The sequence below is a fragment of the Montipora foliosa genome, chromosome 10, assembly GCF_036669935.1.
Source record: "Montipora foliosa isolate CH-2021 chromosome 10, ASM3666993v2, whole genome shotgun sequence".
Lineage (NCBI taxonomy): Eukaryota > Metazoa > Cnidaria > Anthozoa > Scleractinia > Acroporidae > Montipora > Montipora foliosa.
In genome coordinates, this window is record NC_090878.1 from 17,920,548 (window position 1) to 17,927,204 (window position 6,657).

The window sequence follows — 6,657 nt, forward strand, 5'->3', positions numbered from 1 at the left end:
TGGAAAACTGCTGCAAACACTGCAAAATAGCAGTTTTCATAAAACGTGTTATTTAGAGGCTAAAACGAACGTTTTGCACAATTTTGCACTGGCACTGTAATTTTAACTTTTTTAAAAATTGGTCATGATAAACGTTTTTGCTGTTTTTACTGGAAAACTGCTGCAAACACTGCAAAATAGCAGTTTTCATAAAACGTGTTATTTAGAGGCTAAAACGAACGTTTTGCACAATTTTGCACTGGCACTGTAATTTTAACTTTTTTAAAAATTGGTCATGATAAACGTTTTTGCTGTTTTTACTGGAAAACTGCTGCAAACACTGCAAAATAGCAGTTTTCATAAAACGTGTTATTTAGAGGCTAAAACGAACGTTTTGCACAATTTTGCACTGGCACTGTAATTTTAACTTTTTTAAAAATTGGTCATGATAAACGTTTTTGCTGTTTTTACTGGAAAACTGCTGCAAACACTGCAAAATAGCAGTTTTCATAAAACGTGTTATTTAGAGGCTAAAACGAACGTTTTGCACAATTTTGCACTGGCACTGTAATTTTAACTTTTTTAAAAATTGGTCATGATAAACGTTTTTGCTGTTTTTACTGGAAAACTGCTGCAAACACTGCAAAATAGCAGTTTTCATAAAACGTGTTATTTAGAGGCTAAAACGAACGTTTTGCACAATTTTGCACTGGCACTGTAATTTTAACTTTTTAAAAATTGGTCATGATAAACGTTTTTGCTGTTTTTACTGGAAAACTGCTGCAAACACTGCAAAATAGCAGTTTTCATAAAACGTGTTATTTAGAGGCTAAAACGAACGTTTTGCACAATTTTGCACTGGCACTGTAATTTTAACTTTTTTAAAAATTGGTCATGATAAACGTTTTTGCTGTTTTTACTGGAAAACTGCTGCAAACACTGCAAAATAGCAGTTTTCATAAAACGTGTTATTTAGAGGCTAAAACGAACGTTTTGCACAATTTTGCACTGGCACTGTAATTTTAACTTTTTTAAAAATTGGTCATGATAAACGTTTTTGCTGTTTTTACTGGAAAACTGCTGCAAACACTGCAAAATAGCAGTTTTCATAAAACGTGTTATTTAGAGGCTAAAACGAACGTTTTGCACAATTTTGCACTGGCACTGTAATTTTAACTTTTTTAAAAATTGGTCATGATAAACGTTTTTGCTGTTTTTACTGGAAAACTGCTGCAAACACTGCAAAATAGCAGTTTTCATAAAACGTGTTATTTAGAGGCTAAAACGAACGTTTTGCACAATTTTGCACTGGCACTGTAATTTTAACTTTTTTAAAAATTGGTCATGATAAACGTTTTTGCTGTTTTTACTGGAAAACTGCTGCAAACACTGCAAAATAGCAGTTTTCATAAAACGTGTTATTTAGAGGCTAAAACGAACGTTTTGCACAATTTTGCACTGGCACTGTAATTTTAACTTTTTTAAAAATTGGTCATGATAAACGTTTTTGCTGTTTTTACTGGAAAACTGCTGCAAACACTGCAAAATAGCAGTTTTCATAAAACGTGTTATTTAGAGGCTAAAACGAACGTTTTGCACAATTTTGCACTGGCACTGTAATTTTAACTTTTTTAAAATTGGTCATGATAAACGTTTTTGCTGTTTTTACTGGAAAACTGCTGCAAACACTGCAAAATAGCAGTTTTCATAAAACGTGTTATTTAGAGGCTAAAACGAACGTTTTGCACAATTTTGCACTGGCACTGTAATTTTAACTTTTTTAAAAATTGGTCATGATAAACGTTTTTGCTGTTTTTACTGGAAAACTGCTGCAAACACTGCAAAATAGCAGTTTTCATAAAACGTGTTATTTAGAGGCTAAAACGAACGTTTTGCACAATTTTGCACTGGCACTGTAATTTTAACTTTTTAAAAATTGGTCATGATAAACGTTTTTGCTGTTTTTACTGGAAAACTGCTGCAAACACTGCAAAATAGCAGTTTTCATAAAACGTGTTATTTAGAGGCTAAAACGAACGTTTTGCACAATTTTGCACTGGCACTGTAATTTTAACTTTTTTAAAAATTGGTCATGATAAACGTTTTTGCTGTTTTTACTGGAAAACTGCTGCAAACACTGCAAAATAGCAGTTTTCATAAAACGTGTTATTTAGAGGCTAAAACGAACGTTTTGCACAATTTTGCACTGGCACTGTAATTTTAACTTTTTTAAAAATTGGTCATGATAAACGTTTTTGCTGTTTTTACTGGAAAACTGCTGCAAACACTGCAAAATAGCAGTTTTCATAAAACGTGTTATTTAGAGGCTAAAACGAACGTTTTGCACAATTTTGCACTGGCACTGTAATTTTAACTTTTTTAAAAATTGGTCATGATAAACGTTTTTGCTGTTTTTACTGGAAAACTGCTGCAAACACTGCAAAATAGCAGTTTTCATAAAACGTGTTATTTAGAGGCTAAAACGAACGTTTTGCACAATTTTGCACTGGCACTGTAATTTTAACTTTTTTAAAAATTGGTCATGATAAACGTTTTTGCTGTTTTTACTGGAAAACTGCTGCAAACACTGCAAAATAGCAGTTTTCATAAAACGTGTTATTTAGAGGCTAAAACGAACGTTTTGCACAATTTTGCACTGGCACTGTAATTTTAACTTTTTTAAAATTGGTCATGATAAACGTTTTTGCTGTTTTTACTGGAAAACTGCTGCAAACACTGCAAAATAGCAGTTTTCATAAAACGTGTTATTTAGAGGCTAAAACGAACGTTTTGCACAATTTTGCACTGGCACTGTAATTTTAACTTTTTTAAAAATTGGTCATGATAAACGTTTTTGCTGTTTTTACTGGAAAACTGCTGCAAACACTGCAAAATAGCAGTTTTCATAAAACGTGTTATTTAGAGGCTAAAACGAACGTTTTGCACAATTTTGCACTGGCACTGTAATTTTAACTTTTTTAAAAATTGGTCATGATAAACGTTTTTGCTGTTTTTACTGGAAAACTGCTGCAAACACTGCAAAATAGCAGTTTTCATAAAACGTGTTATTTAGAGGCTAAAACGAACGTTTTGCACAATTTTGCACTGGCACTGTAATTTTAACTTTTTTAAAAATTGGTCATGATAAACGTTTTTGCTGTTTTTACTGGAAAACTGCTGCAAACACTGCAAAATAGCAGTTTTCATAAAACGTGTTATTTAGAGGCTAAAACGAACGTTTTGCACAATTTTGCACTGGCACTGTAATTTTAACTTTTTTAAAAATTGGTCATGATAAACGTTTTTGCTGTTTTTACTGGAAAACTGCTGCAAACACTGCAAAATAGCAGTTTTCATAAAACGTGTTATTTAGAGGCTAAAACGAACGTTTTGCACAATTTTGCACTGGCACTGTAATTTTAACTTTTTTAAAAATTGGTCATGATAAACGTTTTTGCTGTTTTTACTGGAAAACTGCTGCAAACACTGCAAAATAGCAGTTTTCATAAAACGTGTTATTTAGAGGCTAAAACGAACGTTTTGCACAATTTTGCACTGGCACTGTAATTTTAACTTTTTTAAAAATTGGTCATGATAAACGTTTTTGCTGTTTTTACTGGAAAACTGCTGCAAACACTGCAAAATAGCAGTTTTCATAAAACGTGTTATTTAGAGGCTAAAACGAACGTTTTGCACAATTTTGCACTGGCACTGTAATTTTAACTTTTTTAAAATTGGTCATGATAAACGTTTTTGCTGTTTTTACTGGAAAACTGCTGCAAACACTGCAAAATAGCAGTTTTCATAAAACGTGTTATTTAGAGGCTAAAACGAACGTTTTGCACAATTTTGCACTGGCACTGTAATTTTAACTTTTTTAAAAATTGGTCATGATAAACGTTTTTGCTGTTTTTACTGGAAAACTGCTGCAAACACTGCAAAATAGCAGTTTTCATAAAACGTGTTATTTAGAGGCTAAAACGAACGTTTTGCACAATTTTGCACTGGCACTGTAATTTTAACTTTTTTAAAAATTGGTCATGATAAACGTTTTTGCTGTTTTTACTGGAAAACTGCTGCAAACACTGCAAAATAGCAGTTTTCATAAAACGTGTTATTTAGAGGCTAAAACGAACGTTTTGCACAATTTTGCACTGGCACTGTAATTTTAACTTTTTTAAAATTGGTCATGATAAACGTTTTTGCTGTTTTTACTGGAAAACTGCTGCAAACACTGCAAAATAGCAGTTTTCATAAAACGTGTTATTTAGAGGCTAAAACGAACGTTTTGCACAATTTTGCACTGGCACTGTAATTTTAACTTTTTTAAAATTGGTCATGATAAACGTTTTTGCTGTTTTTACTGGAAAACTGCTGCAAACACTGCAAAATAGCAGTTTTCATAAAACGTGTTATTTAGAGGCTAAAACGAACGTTTTGCACAATTTTGCACTGGCACTGTAATTTTAACTTTTTTAAAAATTGGTCATGATAAACGTTTTTGCTGTTTTTACTGGAAAACTGCTGCAAACACTGCAAAATAGCAGTTTTCATAAAACGTGTTATTTAGAGGCTAAAACGAACGTTTTGCACAATTTTGCACTGGCACTGTAATTTTAACTTTTTAAAAATTGGTCATGATAAACGTTTTTGCTGTTTTTACTGGAAAACTGCTGCAAACACTGCAAAATAGCAGTTTTCATAAAACGTGTTATTTAGAGGCTAAAACGAACGTTTTGCACAATTTTGCACTGGCACTGTAATTTTAACTTTTTTAAAAATTGGTCATGATAAACGTTTTTGCTGTTTTTACTGGAAAACTGCTGCAAACACTGCAAAATAGCAGTTTTCATAAAACGTGTTATTTAGAGGCTAAAACGAACGTTTTGCACAATTTTGCACTGGCACTGTAATTTTAACTTTTTTAAAATTGGTCATGATAAACGTTTTTGCTGTTTTTACTGGAAAACTGCTGCAAACACTGCAAAATAGCAGTTTTCATAAAACGTGTTATTTAGAGGCTAAAACGAACGTTTTGCACAATTTTGCACTGGCACTGTAATTTTAACTTTTTTAAAAATTGGTCATGATAAACGTTTTTGCTGTTTTTACTGGAAAACTGCTGCAAACACTGCAAAATAGCAGTTTTCATAAAACGTGTTATTTAGAGGCTAAAACGAACGTTTTGCACAATTTTGCACTGGCACTGTAATTTTAACTTTTTTAAAAATTGGTCATGATAAACGTTTTTGCTGTTTTTACTGGAAAACTGCTGCAAACACTGCAAAATAGCAGTTTTCATAAAACGTGTTATTTAGAGGCTAAAACGAACGTTTTGCACAATTTTGCACTGGCACTGTAATTTTAACTTTTTTAAAAATTGGTCATGATAAACGTTTTTGCTGTTTTTACTGGAAAACTGCTGCAAACACTGCAAAATAGCAGTTTTCATAAAACGTGTTATTTAGAGGCTAAAACGAACGTTTTGCACAATTTTGCACTGGCACTGTAATTTTAACTTTTTTAAAAATGGTCATGATAAACGTTTTTGCTGTTTTTACTGGAAAACTGCTGCAAACACTGCAAAATAGCAGTTTTCATAAAACGTGTTATTTAGAGGCTAAAACGAACGTTTTGCACAATTTTGCACTGGCACTGTAATTTTAACTTTTTTAAAAATTGGTCATGATAAACGTTTTTGCTGTTTTTACTGGAAAACTGCTGCAAACACTGCAAAATAGCAGTTTTCATAAAACGTGTTATTTAGAGGCTAAAACGAACGTTTTGCACAATTTTGCACTGGCACTGTAATTTTAACTTTTTTAAAAATTGGTCATGATAAACGTTTTTGCTGTTTTTACTGGAAAACTGCTGCAAACACTGCAAAATAGCAGTTTTCATAAAACGTGTTATTTAGAGGCTAAAACGAACGTTTTGCACAATTTTGCACTGGCACTGTAATTTTAACTTTTTTAAAATTGTTCTGATAAACGTTTTTGCTGTTTACTGGAAAACTGCTGCAAACTGCAAAATAGCAGTTTTCATAAAACGTGTTATTTAGAGGCTAAAACGAACGTTTTGCACAATTTTGCACTGGCACTGTAATTTTAACTTTTTTTAAAATTGGTCATGATAAACGTTTTTGCTGTTTTTACTGGAAAACTGCTGCAAACACTGCAAAATAGCAGTTTTCATAAAACGTGTTATTTAGAGGCTAAAACGAACGTTTTGCACAATTTTGCACTGGCACTGTAATTTTAACTTTTTTAAAAATTGGTCATGATAAACGTTTTTGCTGTTTTTACTGGAAAACTGCTGCAAACACTGCAAAATAGTTGTTTTTATAAAACGTGTTATTTAGAGGCTAAAACGAACGTTTTGCACAATTTTGCACTGGCACTGTAATTTTAACTTTTTTAAAAATTGGTCATGATAAACGTTTTTGCTGTTTTTACTGGAAAACTGCTGCAAACACTGCAAAATAGCAGTTTTCATAACTTGTTATTTAGAGGCTAAAACGAACGTTTTGCACAATTTTGCACTGGCACTGTAATTTTAACTTTTTTAAAAATTGGTCATGATAAACGTTTTTGCTGTTTTTACTGGAAAACTGCTGCAAACACTGCAAAATAGCAGTTTTCATAAAACGTGTTATTTAGAGGCTAAAACAAGCGTTTT